A 17,784-nucleotide genomic window follows, 5' to 3' on the forward strand; every position below is an offset into this window, starting at 1 on the left:
AGGTAGTTATTATGAAGACAGTGATGTGGCCACACTTTTCACCTCTGCCTCATGTTATAGGCAGACTGACATGGGCACGGCATCTCATTCTACAGCGTCTGACCTCACGTCAGCTCCACCAAGGTGGGTGTCACCTCATTCAGAAATGAGGCGTCGCTCTCCCTGGCGGATCGCTGCCCCCTCTGCTTGGCGACAGGGCCCAAGAGCTTACCAGAGGCAGAGGTATGTGAGTGATAAATCTAAAGAGGCAGTGCAGAGAGGAGAGGAGAAGGAGGAGGAGGGGGGGGGGGGGGGGGACAGGGGAGTGGTAAAAGAAGGGAAGCAAAGCAGAAGGAGTGAGAGGGTTGAGAAGGTGAGAGATAGTCGGGGGAGATTGCAGAGGGTGGACGTAGGGGAAGAAGGGGTAGAAATGATGCAGAGGAATGACGGGTGTGGAGGTGAAGGAGCGCATCAAACCCCCCCCCCCCCCCCTCTTTTCATCTCAGCACGATTGCAGCCTTGTTCAACCTCACAGCAGACAGCAGAAAATAGAGCGAGCCATTTATCTGTGTAAAGAACTGCGGCGGCCAGATGAGCAAACCTGTAAACCCTGATCTGGGGTCAGTTTTCTCTCTGAATGGCTGAGTTCAGAGGTGGAAGATTGGAAAAGCTGGTCCTCAATCCACACAGACTGACAACACACCCCAGCTTCAACAAAAGATAAAGACAATTAGTTGAGTAATCGAAGGCTTCCGAATTATGACCCAGCAAATCCCCAAAATTACTAAAAACTGTAGTAAATCAGCCTGTAGTGGAACATTTTAAATGGTACTATCAAGAACATTTTCAGCAATTGTTCGATATCATCTTGCATACACAAAAATAATGATTGATACACTTTCTGTTCCCTTTATATATGAAAAATGACTGAATTATTATCACTATTGATGGGATAAACAAGAGGAAGTCCTGAGATGTGGTTATTTCCCAACAACTACTGGATGTAAATGTTAACTCACAAGAAGTGACAAACTGAAACTGATAAATATTTTATGAGCGTACAAGGTGTCAAGTTGGCTTTTTAGCTCTTCAGCTCTTAAAGGGCAGACGTCTCAGCATTTAAAAGGAAGATGTTTTCACTCTCATGTGAAGAAGTTGCATCTTTTTTCACTTCTTTTCCCTCTCAAACCTTTTGCTACAGGCTAATCGTTAATCTGCTGTGTGCAGTTTGACTCTTTGTAATTTACCAGTTCTGTAAATGCTGTTCGTGTTACAATCCATTGTAATCATGGCTGGGAAACTTTCTTTTTTCCCCCTGAAAGCTTTAATACATCTCACAGCTAAATGCAGACATGCCTGAAAAAAAACAAAACACAAATATGAAGCCTTGTTAGCTACAGTATTAATGGTTGTTCAATTAATTACATACTGATTTAGTAGTGCTGTGCCGACCATGCACAGTAGTTTAAACCCTCTGATGACCAACCAATGACACAACTGTCACTCAGTGATAAATTAACATTCATGTTCATTTATAGTTCAGATTACACTCATTAGTGCAGTTATGTTAGCTTGGTTCTATTAGTTTTGATGTACTTGTAGCTTACAGCAGTTGTTTTATTTTGTTCATATTTATTGTGCTAGTACTGTAAAGGGTTAATGTTTAGGTTTAGGTCCAGTTTTAAGATCAAAACAAGAACAGCTGAATATATGACAGTTAGAAGGACTTGAATCTCCAGTAATGATTAAAAAGCAGAAGGGTAAGAATGCTGTCCTGATATGTCCAATGAAATGAAAGCTTGCAAGTTGGAAACACCGGAATCTTTCGCAGTGCTACATTTCACCCCTTATGATATGAAAGCGTCATGAAGTATTCTGAATTTAGCCTATATGTATACAAAAACTGCAAGACTGTAATTTGTCTATTGCTGATGTATCTCATGGCAAAAGCCTGACATTGTTATAGCACCATTGGATACAGTAGAACCACAGATTGTATCCTGTTGACAACAACAGTCATTGTTGGACTACATTTCATTACCACCTGGGTTACATCAAGCCATTCCTTCTATACATCGATGTACTATAGTATACTAGTTCAAGTTCAAGTCCAAGTACTTTATTGTCGTTGTATAGCACAAAAAAGACCAGAGGTGCATTTAAAATCCAATAGACATAGATAAACAAATAAATACTGTATAACTACAGCAATATAACTAAACAACAGAATAATCATATAAAATAGTATAAATCATATAAAATACTATAGCGACATGTCTTTCCAAGAAAAACGACACAATAGGTCCTAATGCCAGTCATCCACAAATAATCTATAGTTATGTTTGACTGACAGACTCATTTCCCATTTCTGACCAAATTGGGACATTTTAAAAAAAATCTGTAACTACGATCGTCCCCTAACCTTAACCCTATGTTGTTACCATGACAATGAAGGTCCAACTAACTTTAAGGAAGTAGTATCTTTAATCCACACCACACGTTTCTCTAACCTTAACAAAGTGGTCATTTTAACCCAAACCATGATCTTTCCCTTAACCCAACCAGGCTTTAACTACAACTGTCACATTTCTAAACATCATTATTTTTTGACAGTGATTTGTAAGAAAGCACAGACAAATTATGTTGTCCTGCCAATTACTGCAGATAGGAATGCCAGATTGGAAAATGCTGCTATGTGTCACATCGTCAAACAAAGCATTTGTTCAGTTCATTTGGAGGACTCATTGATACTACACTATACTATACTATATTATACTATACTATACTTTACTATCTATCTATCTTTCCATCTTGGCACACGGTAACTGTGAAAGAAATACACACAGTCAGACTATCAGGACAGGTTTTAAACAAACTCCCAGGTTAGTCAGACATCTTTGAAAGAAAAAGCAAAGGTGAGCATTCAAATTATTACCCAACCTGTCCACTGTAAACATCCATTACGGTTTACAACTCTGACCTACTGTACCTGCCATGGCTGTCACAATAACTGTGACGAACCCTAAACTCTCTGCAGTGATTATTAGCATCATTACAGGTGTACTCATTTTCAGTTTAACCTCCAAATAAAGGAGCCGTAATACCAGGTTATTCAAGTTACGAAAAATGTACTTTCTGTCTACAAGTTAAACTACGAATAGAATCATAACTTTCCCTGGTTGTATCTTCAGGCAGAAATATGAACAAGACACATGAAGGAAAAAAACACAGATGTAATTTTGAAATATTACAGCTGGAGATGGAGTAAGAATATGAGCTGCTTACGTTTAAGTTCTCTTAAATCTGTCTCCCACTCTGTCACCCTCTCCACACACACTTATTATTTCCCATCCTTTCATAAACAGCAATAAAGACAACACATTTGGACTATGTCAACTATGTTCATGAGAAGTTAGCGAGGCGAGAGAGCGAGAGAACGAGAGCACGGGAGAGAGGGAGGGAAACAAACCAATTACAGAAATTGATTTACTTCCAGGCTGCCTTATAGGCGGCTTAGCTTGCCGGTCAGGTTCGAGGTAATTCAGGGGATTGCATCCATCGCCATGTACTTCAGTTATCGCTGCAATCCCATCTCAGCCTCCATGAAAGAACGTGCTGAGACAGGAATATTAATAAGCAGCCGTGGCGCTCAAAGTCCGGGCCCGTAGGATCTAACATGATCCACGGTGACACCTCTTCCCTCTTTCTCAACTCCGAGGGGCCACCATTTCATGTTTCATATTCTCCCGGCGTGTGCGGCGAGTTGAATACAAAGAAACCTCGTAGCATGTTCCTTTTATATCCCAGGTCTCAGATGTTTCTGGATGAAATGCTTTCAAACATGCCACGGCACACAATTCCTCTCAATGCACTTTTGATGAATGTGGCACACACTCTAATCATTCATGTGAAGGACTTATTCTTGTTGGGCGTCTCTAATTGTCAAGACCTCATTCCCCCCCTCTCTGTTTGACGGTCGAAAGCTCCCGTTAGGAAAAAAGCACTATTATACAGTTCTAGTCTTTGGATTCAGACTGAGGCTGAAGGACGAGATCTGAAGGACAAGAGACAAAAGAGAGGCTCGGGCGTTCATTATGACTCCCCTCCACCCCAACTCAAACACATTCAAAAAGCACCGTCTCTTTCCTATTTTAGCCGTCCACTTTTTCATATTCAGTCTTAATCTTTGGGGTTTTCGTCCTCTCACCTTTTGAATTCCTTCCCCGCTTTTTTTTTTTTTTTGTCTCTTCGCCCACCCCCCTCCTGTGACTCTTCAATCACAAGCGTTTGGCTGCAGGTGGGATCAAGCCACTGTGAGATGTATGAGCGTGGAGAAAAATGGATGGCTAATTCAATCAAGTCTATTATTCCTGAGGCAGCGCTGTGTTATCAGCAGCACTGCAAAGGCGTTTTTGATACATTGCCTTCATGCTCAGCCTCGCCTCGCCCCCCCCCCCCCCCCCCCCCCCCGCACTCCCACAGAAATCAAAGTTGTTGTGGTCCGGGAGGGGAGGAGACGAGCTTCACAGTCATCGGAGACCAGAGAGGGCTTGTTTCAGCGCCGTTTACATTCACCACAAGGAAGCTGCTGTCACAGCAGTGAGGAGTCGAGAGTCAGGTGTCAACATCATGGAGTGAATCATTTCAGTCTGTTTTTAGTTTGAAAAATCAGTTCAGTATGCAACATTAAACTGATATAAAACACATATAACTCTTTTAATATCACAATTGAACACACAGACCTTTTACATATCTGATTGTCACGACAATGGAGGGTGGCGATGCCGCATGGTGATTGTGGTGATTTTAACACACTCTAAAACCGCAGGTTTTAACCATAGACTGTATATAAAATGGACGTAACATCCGTGACGTCACCCATTGGTTTGTGGACTGCTGCTTGGAAGCGAATAGTTTCGGATCTGGGCGCGTCATCTTGAAAATTTCCAGTGCATGCCGGGTAAAAAAAAAAACACGGATTCTACTTATATGGGCATCGGGAGGAGCAAGAGGCGCCCTCCTGAACCTGTGAACCAATCAACCTGTCAATCACCACGTAGCCACGCCCTAATGCATACCCTGCTTTATCGTCAAATATAAAATCAGGGAGGCCAAAATGTCACAAATGAACATCATACTGCATTGAAGAAGGCTTTAAACTAGCGATTGAGACCATAAACACATTTTGAAAACGTTTACTGAGGTTAGAAATCAAGTGAGAACGGTCAGAGACGGTCGCCCCCTGGTGGCCTTTTGATAGAATGCAGTTTTAAGTTACTTCCGCATTGGCATCATTTCAGAGGACCGGAACTCCCCGCCTGGTTTAAACTCAAAACTTAACAAAAATAATATCTAACGTAATATTAGTGTTAAGTATAATGTGAAGTGTGGTCAAAATGGTATTTAACCACAGCGTCTGCGACCGACATTGACACTGCTAGACTGAACAACCAGCTGCCATACTCACGTGACTATGTGTGATATATAAATATAGTAATAATTCACTCTAATGATAATGATAAACACAAATACAACCACTGACAGGCTATAAGATATAACACTCATACAGATACTGATTTCAATATTAAATGTAATATATATACTTTAAAGCTACACTAATCAAAAATGTTATATGAACAATGGGTTAAATAACTATGTGTACTGTGAAAGGTGTCAATTGTGGTGTTGAACCCATGGAAATGTATCACATGACTCTGCAGCTCCCATCAGCTCAATTAAGCATTTTTTAGTGTCTTTCAGCTCATTTTTTTGGTTGTAAGACTTGTAACTTTACTGGGGGGTTTTTTCAGTCTCACTGCTCCAATAAACACACTGTACACTACCTGCTCACTACCAAACAGCAAACATACAAAGTTACCTAATATCTGGTGAATATATGGAGCATGTAGCAATTAAAGAGCCAGATATTTTACTCTGAAGGTGGTGGAAACCAATATGGAGCTTAAAGGACTGTAAATATTGAAACTTAAATTTGCCGGTTCCAAATGACTGCTAATGTTGCTCTGTGTCTGATGGATGTATGAATAGAAACCTTCACAATATAAAGATATATCCTTGGTGTTTTTTGTTGCTCCCATCAGCCAACTCACCCTTCTCCAAAAAACAAAACAAAAAGAATAAAACAATTTTTTACCCTGCATTGTACTGTATCACATCAATATTTTGTTGTGCTGCTATATTTCTATGGCAGCACCAGCACCATTCCATAATAAAAAAAATTCATGCATCATTTTGTACCTGTTCCCAAAATTCAGGCAGACAACTTTTGACACTTTGTGATCTCGCCTAGATATAACTGCTTTTTTTCCCCCCATCGTTCAGGTGCAAAGCTGCCAACAGAGAGCGCATGTATTGTGAATCCTCTGCTCACAACGTTCTCCATCTTTTTTTTTTCTTCTTAAAAACAGGAAATCTGTTTCTGCTGTACTGACTCATTCGCTGTGTGAAAATATTCAGTGGTACAAAACGTGTGACTCAGTAATCAGTAAGAAGTCACACAGAAAGGCACAGGTTGGTCACCTGCTGTATGTCAAGGCTGGATTCATCAAACAATGCTGCATCAGAAATCTGAAAAAAATTGAACATAAGTAGAATCATCTCTACACATTTGCATCTATATGGATGAATCCACTGCAAGGCTGATGTTATAACTTTTTTCCTAAAACTGGTGTTGAAGAGATGATGTGTTGACGGATACAAATCCTTTATGAAGTCTGTAACACCTCTCCAGCATGTTGACAAGCTCATTATCTCTCAGTGCAGGTCAGCTTTTTCTCAACAACAGTAAAACCCTGCACTGTATGCACAGTCATTGCCTTGATAACTCATTTAGAGGTTTTACCTGAACTAAAATCTGGCTCAGAAACAGTCTTAAAAAAAAAAAAAAAAGGCTCATTCACTCATGATGTATCCACTTGAAAAACTATGACCTTGAAGTGACTGTTTTCCTGTTGGCCTTGTGCTTTATAGCACGGCAAAAAACAAAGAAAAAGCTTATTAAAAGCTTACTAGAGACATTAAAACATGTTTCCCTTAATTACAAGGGTCAGGTGAGAAGACTGATATGACTCGTATATTTTGTGTGGATCTGAAGCCAGGATGTGATTAGCCTCGATTAATAAAAAGACTGGAATCAGACGGAAACAGCTAACCTCTAACTCTGTCCATTGTGAAAAAATATGCTTACCATCATGTCTGGTTAAACAGACAGCATCGCTAATTAAATTCCATGCCCAACCCGCCCTGCTTTAAATAGAACGGAAACCTGACACGCAAACTAGTTACAATCAGTCTACTACATTGGATACAAAAAAATCTCTTGCTATACTTTTTGTCAACTCTTCAGGAGTTCTGGGAGGACACATGCACGAATAAACTAAACTGAAATTAGATCCACATAACGAAGGCCATGTTAGGCCATCTGTGAATAAGATTGCGTATTTAAATTATCATCGTTAATGTTGTTACTGTGGGATGAATCAGCTGGGCTAATCAGAAAGTATGAGCACCTGTAACCTGAGGTGGCTCCAATGTCTTCTTCAGTCTCTTCCGGTGGCGATCGTTCTCACGGCGCTCAGCTGAAAAGTAAATATTTCATGTGAAAATGTGAATACTCATCACCTCAGAAAAATGTAATATTTTAAGTATTGTCTGAAAAACCTAACCGGTTAAAACTAGTTACACCAAAATCTGTGACGGTCAAAAATGGTGAACTGAGTTGCTGGCTCAGTTGTTTATAAACCCAAACTTCACGTTAACCTCAGTGGAGACCTCACGTCCCACCCTAATCTAATAGACAGTTGAAAAGGAAATGTGTTGATTGTGGATATATATACTTTATAGATATAGATACATACAGATTTATATTACTTTAAGTGCAGCTATTAGAAGGAGGTATTTCAATTCCTTCATTCACTGAATAACTATAAAATTGTGCAGAATACCACATTACACATTTTAAAGCTTTTCCCTAAAACCTGCATTTTCACCTGGAGGTCCATGGGAAAACACACGACAGATGCTAACCTTACTGAAATAGTGGAGAGATTTTTACGTTTATCCAGATGGGGAGCTAACTAAAGTAAAACACATCTGCAGTGTTGTTTAAGAACACTTTTCCATGCAAATTGAACCAAATTAGGCCCAAATGGAACAGAAGTTGGCAAAACATTGTTGTGACAGTCTTAAAGAACCTGTAGTGTTCTGTTCTTACCTTAACTCGATGCACCTAGGAGCATCATGGTGCAAAAAAAAGTCTGTGACTGTTGAAGTTACACGAGTTCATTCCGTTCATTGCTTCCGTTTTAACAAGGCGGGGAGTTCCGGTCCAAACACGGAAGTAACTTAAAACTGCATTCTATCAAAAGGCCACCAGGGGGCGACCGTTTTGGTGTCAAAAGGACTTCCGTCTCTATACAAGTCAATGGAGAATACACCAACTTCTCACTTGATTTCTAACCTCAGTAAACGTTTTCAAAATGTGTTTATGGTCTCAATCGCTAGTTTAAAGCCTTCTTCAATGCAGTATGATGTTCATTTGGGAAATTTTGGCCTCCCTGATTTTATATTTGACGATAAAGCAGGGTATGCATTAGGGCGTGGCTACGTCGTGATTGACAGGTTGATTGGTTCACAGGTTCAGGAGGGCGCCTCATGCTCCTCCTGATGCCCATATAAGTAGAATCCGTGTTTTTATTTTTCCCGGCATGCACCGCAAATGTTCAAGATGGCGCTGCTCAGATCCGAAACTATTGGCTTCCGAGCAGCAGTCCACAAACCAATGGGTGACGCCACAGATGTTACGTCCATTTCTTATATACAGTCTATGGTTTTAACATGCAGCGTCAGTAAAGAGCTTTACACATTGATTGACATTACCACGAATCATTGACCTTTGGGGGGGCACACGGGGTGGCCAATCAGATTGCAGGGGGGACGGTTTCCCCTCCCCCCCCCTCCCGTGCCGCCATGGAAGCCCCGCCTCTGCTGTCAGGTACCCTAACCCATGCAGGACTCTGCTGTTTGAACAGATTTGTAAACTGTGCGCATGGATTTCTAAACCATGTCCTTGGATTCACAATGCCTTGCATGGACTATGTTGACCACATCCACCCACTAAGTTTAATTTGATCTAGATTTAATGGCCGATTGCTGCTTGGCTGCTCATCTCAATGTTGGTTTTAAAAATTGCTAAATTACACATAAAAGCTGTGAAACTCTAAAAACACAAAGCTTAACTAATTTTATCGTTGTTAAATCTGCTGTTAAATCTAGATAAAATTGAGTTGAATTGAACTGAATATTGGGTGGATGTGGTCCCTGCAGTCCATTCACATGGATTGTGATCTGAGGACACGGTTTAGAAGTCTGTGTGCACGTTTACAAATCTGTTCACATGGATTATACATAGTTTTGCTTTCTACCGTGTGCCCCAGGGAGTCTCCATAATTTCCTACTATTCATTTAAATAAAATGATTTAAAAAACACAAATTTTATTGTAATCAATTCCTTGTGCATGGTAGAACAGCACATTTTTACTGGCAGCAGCAAATGAAAATGACAAGCTTGGATAGCAGTATGTAAATGACAGCAGTATCAAGACAGTTGGGAATAAATTGACAGGAGTGATCAATGTGAAAGGAGAGACAGTATAAGTGGGAGTAAATAGATTTGGACAGGGCGAGAACTGAGACCAAAGACAGATATAGACTGAGGCAGAAAAAAATGCTGGCAGTGAGTGAAATATAGACTGATAGCTGAGTAAGGACAGATAGAAAATCAAAAGAACAAAAAGACTGAGATGGAATGAACGTAAGGGCGACGTGCAAGTTCATGAAGGACATGAAAGAGGAGAATGATGAAAGAGTGAATGAGGCAGAGAAAGGCAGAAAAGAGACAGAGGAGGGGAGGGAGAGAGAGAGAGAGAGCGCTAAATAGAATCTCAACATAAGACAGGCTATGTGAGAAAATCACTTACCCCCATGTCCAAGCTGTGTTTCATTTAGGCCATTAATCACAGTTATAATAGAGAGCTGAGCCCTGTGCTCCAACACACTCACTCTCTCTCGACATCACACACACTAACACGCTGAATGTTCAGTACTAAGCAGCAACCCTAATGGCCTCCTGGGAGTAAACTAAACATTATTAAGAGCAAAGTTAATTTTACAAAACTAACTGGTTGCCAAAAAGCATCCTTGTCCCCCCTTGTGTGTGTGTGTGTGTGTGTGTGAATCAGGGCATGAGATAGGGGGAAGTGTACAGATGGATTTTCGTCTGGTTTTGGAGGAAAAATAACCGCTGCAGGGCTACTTCATTTTATTCAGAGAGTGTGTGTGAAACACAGCTGTTGATTTCATGATTGGCTTTGAAAGTTTGGATTGTACATACTAGGAAAATATCCCTGCTAAGATTTCTCTAAACAATTCTGCTCACTTTTTGTCAAAGAAAATGGACAATTGATGTGTATATTTTTCCAATTTTTTTTAAAAAAGGGGATGAAACTGTTGATTGGGCATAACTGTGGAAAATACAGCTTCAAGTCTCTGTGTAGACATTAGTGCGTTCACACTGAGAAGTATGTAAAAATGCAGTGCACTGTAGTGTGGAACTATGGACGCTTCTCGCCTTCAACAGTCACTATCTTGGCTACGTAGCAGAGGGGGAGGGACCACTTTTTAAACTGGAAATGCCAGCCAAGAATGTTGTTACTACTGTGAACATCGCTGTGTTATAATAATGTAAATTATATATGTATTTTGTGCACTAAGCACCACTATACTGTTGTCACATATAAGCCATCGGTAGGTTTATTGGCTTAATTTAGCAGTCTGTAATGATTTAGTACCGCAAATGATATTGTGAATTCTAACACTAGCTTGCTAATCGTCATTTCTGGTAAGGGGGAAACAACTGTGTTTGATTTGAGACAACATTAACCTGTCAAAAATTGAGCACTACACAACTAAGTACAGAGTGTACATAGTGTACTAAGAGAAGTGTATTAACGGAAATATGTGATTTGAGACACAGCACCAGTGTTGTTAGCAGATGCGCTAACTTCTGTGGTGTGCTAATGACTGGATAACCTCATACTGTATACCAGGGGTGTCAAACATACGGCCCGCGGGGGCCAAGGGGTCCAATCCAAATACCTTTGCAAAGTAGTGGAAATTGCAGAAGAATAATTCAAATGTTTCAATAAAACACATTCTCTGCTATTCTCACTTATTTTCACTTGTCATCCGCAGTCAAGGCTTCTGATCTGCTCTTGGACGTCCAACTTGAGATTATTGACTTGCAATGTGATTCAGATTTGGTGAGCGTGGACACATTTTATCAGTATCTCTTATCAGGGTAACCCCAAATTGACAACCCTAGCTGCAAACCTTTTGTGCATGTTTGGGATGACTTATCTTTTGTGAACAAGATTTTTCTGTGATGAGCATCAATAAAACAAAAACTGTGTTCCAGGCTCACACACAAGCACAAAAGTGGCATCTGCTCAAGATTTGACACCTAATATTGAGGCACTTGTGAAAGGCTAAGAGGTGCCAGTAATCAGGAGCAAGTTAAACTGTGAGGAGTGTACTTCATGTAAAATGCTGCTTCAGAGGTTTTCCACCCTGACTAGAATACAGTTCAATGAATACATATTGTGGTCATATTGAAATCATTCATATATTGAACATTGTGCAAAATGTTGTTAGTCAGCAGCTTCTGTGCAAAATAATCTATAAAAAACGGAAACATTACATTGTTGAAATTGTACTAATTTTTCTTTTTTGTGAATATATTAGTTACAGTATAGTTATAGCATATATAGGTTATTATTCAATGCTTTTACTGGTCTGGCCCACTTGATATCAAATTGCTCTGTATGTGGCCCTTATACTAAAATGAGTTTGATCGAGTTTTATTTGATTTTGTATGATTTCAGAAAGTATGGCATTGTTTTGTTCTTAACTGCAATGATAAAGGGTTTTGAATTTTGCTTCTGCCCTGATTTGCTTTTCTTCTTCTGCATAGTAACAGTGACAAAGGCTCATGGGTACAACATCTCTGCATACATCTCTGACATCTTTTATTTGATTTTAGATTTTTATTATAGATCTATCTATAGATTTTATTACATTTTTATCATTCATATTTTCTATCGCGTGCTTTGGACTTTAATCGCTCTTTGTAGTTGTTCTTTGTTTTTTGTCCTTGGTCTACACTTGTTCGGTCTTATTATCAGCTTGTCAATCAACTGTGAAGCACTTTGAACCGCATTAACCTGTATGAAAGGTGCTGTATAAATACATTTGATTGATTGATTGATCTCTGATGTGAGTCTCTCTCAGGATGAGTGAAGACCTTAGTTTTCCCCCAACTAACAATATTGACCCATTTTAACTTAAAGTTGATTTATTCATTTCTATTTAGACAGCTGCATCTCAAACACTTTTTCTCTTCCTGGCCAGGTGTGTTCTATCTATCCATATTGTTAGTAGGCACTTAGACTTTGATAATAACATCAATAGAGAAGCAGTACATCTTCGTTCTTGTCTTCATCTAATCTGAATCCCACCATACTCACCTACAGCAAAATACCAGATCGCATGCTGATGCTGAATTTAAATGAATCTGAATCAAAAGCTGTAATCTTAGGAAAGAGATCATCACTCGAGCAGCTGATAAAGGTCAGTGGTATAAACCTCTAAAGTCAAACTCTACTGACAAATTTAAGAATCAAATTTATGAGTATATTGGCTCTGCTTTCAAAAGGGGTTGGATCACAGAAAAAGAAAAAGTCTTCCTGTTTGTTGAATCCTCTATATGTCTTGTCTTTTATGGCCTCCCCAAAGTTCATAAATTACTATCAATCCCACCCTATGCTTGGCTGTGACAAGTATCGGTAGTCTCACTGAGCCTCTGTCACAATTTGTTGACTTCTTTGCCAAGAGATTTGTTTCAAGCCTCCGTTCATTTCTTGGGGACGCTGTTTACATACTAAATATTATTAAAAGAGTTCAAATATGGAGACGCTGATATGCTGGTAACTTTTGATGTGCAGAGAGAGAGAGAGATACCTCATGAAATAGGCCTTGATGCTGTCACCCATTACCTCAACAAACATCCAGATGGGATTTTGGCTTCTAATGAATTCCTACTTTCACTGTCAGAAATGATTCTCAACTTCTTTGAGTATTTAGATTCCTATTACCTGTACTCCTGTGGCACAGCTATTGGCAGTGCTTTTGCCCCATCTTATGCCTGTCTTGTTATGGGTCTACGAGAAGAGAAATCCATCCAAAACACATTTTTGTCCAAGACTGCATTGTGGAAAAGATACATTAATGATATTGTAGTATCATATGGAGAGGTGATAGAAGACAGCTTTCTGAAATACATTAATTCCACAACTATTTATCTTTCTTTCACTATTAAACAGCACAAAAACCTTTGTCCACTTTCTAGACCTAATACCAATCGACCCTCCTGAACTAATTTCAAGAATTTCTTCATCTAAACCAGACCAAAATCAACCTGACTCTACGGCCCATCCCAACTAGACCTAAAACTGACTTAAACAACAGTACTATTGAGACTACAATTTATTGTAAACTCTTAAGAAGAAGCACTCTTCTAAAGGCTCAGAATAACCATCCAAAACAGCAATTTGCAATATTTCTATTGATTCCTTTTTGAGATTGCATAAAAACTGCAGTACTGTTACAGGTTTCTGGTCTAAAGCAGTCAAAATGAGTGATGAGTGTTTCCAACAAAGGGGTTACCCTACATCATATATCTCTTTGGCCTATCAGAGGGTCCTACTTACAGAGATGGAGTCTGTTAGTTAAGAAAATTAGAGTTGCTTCTATTTCCCCACGGATTACTTTATCAGATGAGGACTCTCCTCTGGCAGGCAGGGTCAAAAATATTATTCTTGCTGATTGGAATGTCCTCAAGAGTGACCCATCTTTAAAAAATATCAGCTATGTGCCTCTCCTGATCGTGTTTAAACGTTGCCGCAATCTGAGAGACAAACTGGTTCATTCTGATTCTAAAAAAAACACCCAATACTGTATCCTGGCTGCCTTATCAACCTACAGGACTTTTTGTGTTGTGGCCACTATGCAAAATGTTCTAACTCAGAGGACACCAAGTACTTTACACATCCTTGTACTGGTGGAAAATACCGAAATCCTTCATAAATTGCAGAAGCATACTTGTTGTCTACATGCTGAAATGTATCTGTGATCTGGTTTATGTTGGACAAACAAAAAGAGCTTGAATACGTACATACCTGAACATAAGATTGCAATATGTACACAAAACATGGACTATGCAATTGTTCGACTTGTGCGTTGGCTAACCACAGCTCCACAGCATCATTAAAGTTATGGGGAAATAAAGAAATGTACCCTCTCCTATAGGTGGTAACATTCAGGAACTGAATTCATCATGTTTCTTTTAAGAAGTCATACTTCATGGATATTTGTTTCTGTACTTTTTGTACTTTTATCTTTTTAACAATAGAGGTTTGTGTTCTTTCGTTCTGTTGTTTCTGACACAGCGTTAGCCCTTTGGCATCAATAAAGAACCTAATTTGTCATGTTTCCTCTCATTTGTCGCATTTGACAGACATTTGTACTTGTACTTTTTGTTCTTTTATTCTTGTAACTTGTATGGCACTTGGACACTGACTATGGCAATTCCCATCCTTGGGTTGATTATCCAATAGATTAGAAACCCTGTTCAATCAATTAGCTAATGACAACTGTACACCTTGTCTGGGTTGATTACATAATGTTGTTTGCCTCATGTCTTTGTCCACTTTGACACTGATGAAGACACAGTGGTGTCAAACATTAATGTGTTACAATTAAAGGCTGTTAATTAATCAGTGTGCTCTTTTGTTCTCTGAGAGGCTCATGGGTATTGTAGTAATAAATGTAAATATAATGACATAACTTGATCCTACAGGATTGTTACATTATCCAGAAGAGCCCTGTGTTTCTTTGTTAAAGTCTTCCAATGAAAAATGTTTTTCTTCTTCTTCTTTCAGTTGGATGTTTCAGCTTCACAGTGCAGAATGATGTATGAGCAGAGTTTGTTTTCACATTCATCTGCTGAAAGTGGAAGGTTTCTCTGTGCTCATCGAAAATCAGATTTTAAGGGGCAGACTTACGGGCATGATTTGTGACTCTGGTCCAATATTCAACTTACAAAAGTTAGATGTGGAAACTTTAAGCCTCCAGTGCACAAACACTGAGAATGAAATTTACAGTGAAGTAGGAGACATCTTGTGTCCAGCTGTTAAACTTCTAAGATGAAATATATTTGCATATTTATAGATTCTGGAATTTTTAATGATGCGAACTAATAGATGCATTTGAAATAAATAAATTATACTACAAATAGTTCAATGAGCCACCTCTCAGGTTCTCAAGGACTGCACCCAAAGACTGCATCCTGCTAGGAATTATACTTTTCTGGTGGGGAAAAAACATGTCAGACACACTTTCTTGTTCCAAGCAGTATTTTTATTCAGTTTTCCAAGTGGAGGCTACAACACAAAGCAATCCGACAGTACACAAATAAATAATGCAGTCAATAAAGTAAAACTGTACATATGATTGAATAAATGTATTCATATTTGTCTTGTTTGTGCCACAAACCACCACATTGAGGATATTGTTAAAAGAAAAACATGAAATGTGAATACAGAATTAGGAAACTCACTTGTGGAACCATGCTTCCATTGGCATTATCTATCTCTTTTTCACGTGTGTGTCATTTAGCTGCTTCATTTTCAGTTTCTGACCTGTGTTTATTGAGACACTCGAAATGAACAATGAACAGAGCCATCGTTAATGTTATCAGTAAGTCAGAATGTCTGCTGTGAAAAAGACCTACTGAAGTGATATTTGTGTGTTCAGTGTTTTCATTTCCTGTCCACCAATTGCACCAATCAAAAAAAAAAAATAGTACTTACATGGTCAGTACCAAGAAATCACATCCACTGGAGAACACCAATATGGAGGGAGCTATCTCCTTCTATTGAAACATGAATAATATTTAAATTTCTTCTTTTTGGTAATTACTAGTGTGAACATTAAGATAAGTATTCACCATCACTTAGAGACTTATCATTATTATTATTATATCATATATTTAAACGTATGGCAGTGGATGCTCCTGGATATACGTCTGTATGAACTATCTGTCATGTCCTTTTGTCTTATGTTAATTTTTATTGCATCATGTATTTCTGCTTGAAGCCAAAGACAAATTTCCACATGATTGGACAATAAAGTTAAAAAAAGTAATAAACTTCAATACATTCAATGTTATTATATTCTATTAAAATAAGTACATATGTCAAAACAAACAGCTAGGATAGCAGCATATACTGACTGCTAAGCAAAAATAATCACATCTAAAAATTAATATAATATCAATAATAATTTATAATTTCAGTCGGGCTTAAATTGGAGAGGCTGATTAATCATCACCATCATGACAAAAAAGTTAGTACGGCCATTGTTTTTCTCATAAATATGAAGGATTTATTGGGCTGTGAGGCAAAATAAAAGAAATGCCTGAAGTCTGTCCTCGTCTGATGATGTCACCTCCTCCTCATCAGCAAGGTCAGGAGGCTCTCAGCGTGGGGGCTCCACTGTGGCAGCGCTTATGCAGTCAGCTGGAGATAATAGGGAGTTTTTTGGGGAAGTGGACCTTCGGCGAGACCCTGGAGAGGAGGTAGAAAAGCTGACTAAATTATTCATCAGCCGTCACTGATCCCAATCAAAAATAAATAAATAAATAAATGCACAACGAGTCCCATGCAAATGAAGATGAATGTTTCCCCCCCCCCTCCATTTAAGGCGCCGGATTCTGCGAAAGCCCCGGAGTGAGACGCGTGAACAAATCAAAGAATGCGCGCACGCCCACCGCCTTAGGAGCTCCTTTAAACAGATATCAAAGCAGAAAATCTGTCTTTTTCACTCTTTCATCACTCTGTTTCACCATATGTTATCCCACATTGTGTATAAGAGCTAAAACAGACAACCTCTCTGTGATGAGACATATCTCTGTGCCAAAATGTGTGGGTGTGCTTCGCATCCTCATAACCGGTACAGTGAGAGGCAACTTCAGGATTTCACCAGGAGCACACACATGCATGCACACGCACACACACACACACACAATGTACTGAACAATTGTGGGCACAGGAGCACATGTGTATTATACACAAACATTTAGTGTGTTGGGTTTGTTTCATTGAAACTGCCTGCTTCCTGTCCAGTATAGGCTGCATTAATAATTCATAAATTGTCTGTATTTTGAGTGCCCTTTTATATATTTATATCGTGTATACCAGCATGATGTTAGGGAGTAAAAAGTTTGTGGCCCATTTTCGTGCTGCAAAAAAAGGCCACCAAGTGCTTTTCCTTCCTCAGACATTATTGTTTGACAGCCTTCTTTGAAAAGGGGTTTTGTTGTTATCCATTAGTCTAGTTTGTACCCTGCAGCTTTTACAGTGAAATCCCCTCAGTACCCCCCGCTGCGGTGCACATAACCCACACCCATGCACAGAAGTAGGCATACGTACACCCCCGTGCCCAGCCCATCCCCTCCCCCCCACCCCCTCCCAAGCTCACAGATACACTCAGTAGGGGGAAATAGGTGGGAGGTCAGGCTCAGAAAAGAATGCAAGCCAATGTTAGTTACTATGGCAGCCAGTCAGACCCTGCTTTTCCTGAAAGTACAGCTTAGAGGGTGGCATCACTGTC

The sequence above is a fragment of the Scomber scombrus genome, chromosome 21 (assembly GCF_963691925.1).
Source record: "Scomber scombrus chromosome 21, fScoSco1.1, whole genome shotgun sequence".
In the NCBI taxonomy this organism is placed as follows: domain Eukaryota; kingdom Metazoa; phylum Chordata; class Actinopteri; order Scombriformes; family Scombridae; genus Scomber; species Scomber scombrus.